Here is a 309-nt window from a genome sequence, read left to right as displayed (position 1 = left end):
AGGGCGGATCCAGAGAGAGGTGGGTAGAGGCTGCGGACGGTGAGCTTGATCGGGACAAGGGGCGGGGCCTCGAGCTTAGAGGGCGAGGAGGCAGTGGTAGGCGGGAGAGGCGAGAGAGAGGGGGCGGGGCCTGGGGCCTGAAGGGCAGTGGGCGGTGCACTAAATGGGGGAAGCCTCAAGCGCGGTGGGGGGAGATGCGGGCGGAGGGCGGGGCCTGGAGAATGACGAGAGAGTGACAGCGAGTGATGGACGGGGTCTTCAGGGTGTAGGAGGGCTAGCGGAGGGCGCGACCTCGAAAAGCGGGGCGGG

The sequence above is a fragment of the Marmota flaviventris genome, chromosome 13 (genome assembly GCF_047511675.1).
Source record: "Marmota flaviventris isolate mMarFla1 chromosome 13, mMarFla1.hap1, whole genome shotgun sequence".
Taxonomy (NCBI): domain Eukaryota; kingdom Metazoa; phylum Chordata; class Mammalia; order Rodentia; family Sciuridae; genus Marmota; species Marmota flaviventris.
The sequence above is the reverse complement of the archived record's forward strand: the minus strand, read 5'-3'. Positions refer to the sequence as shown.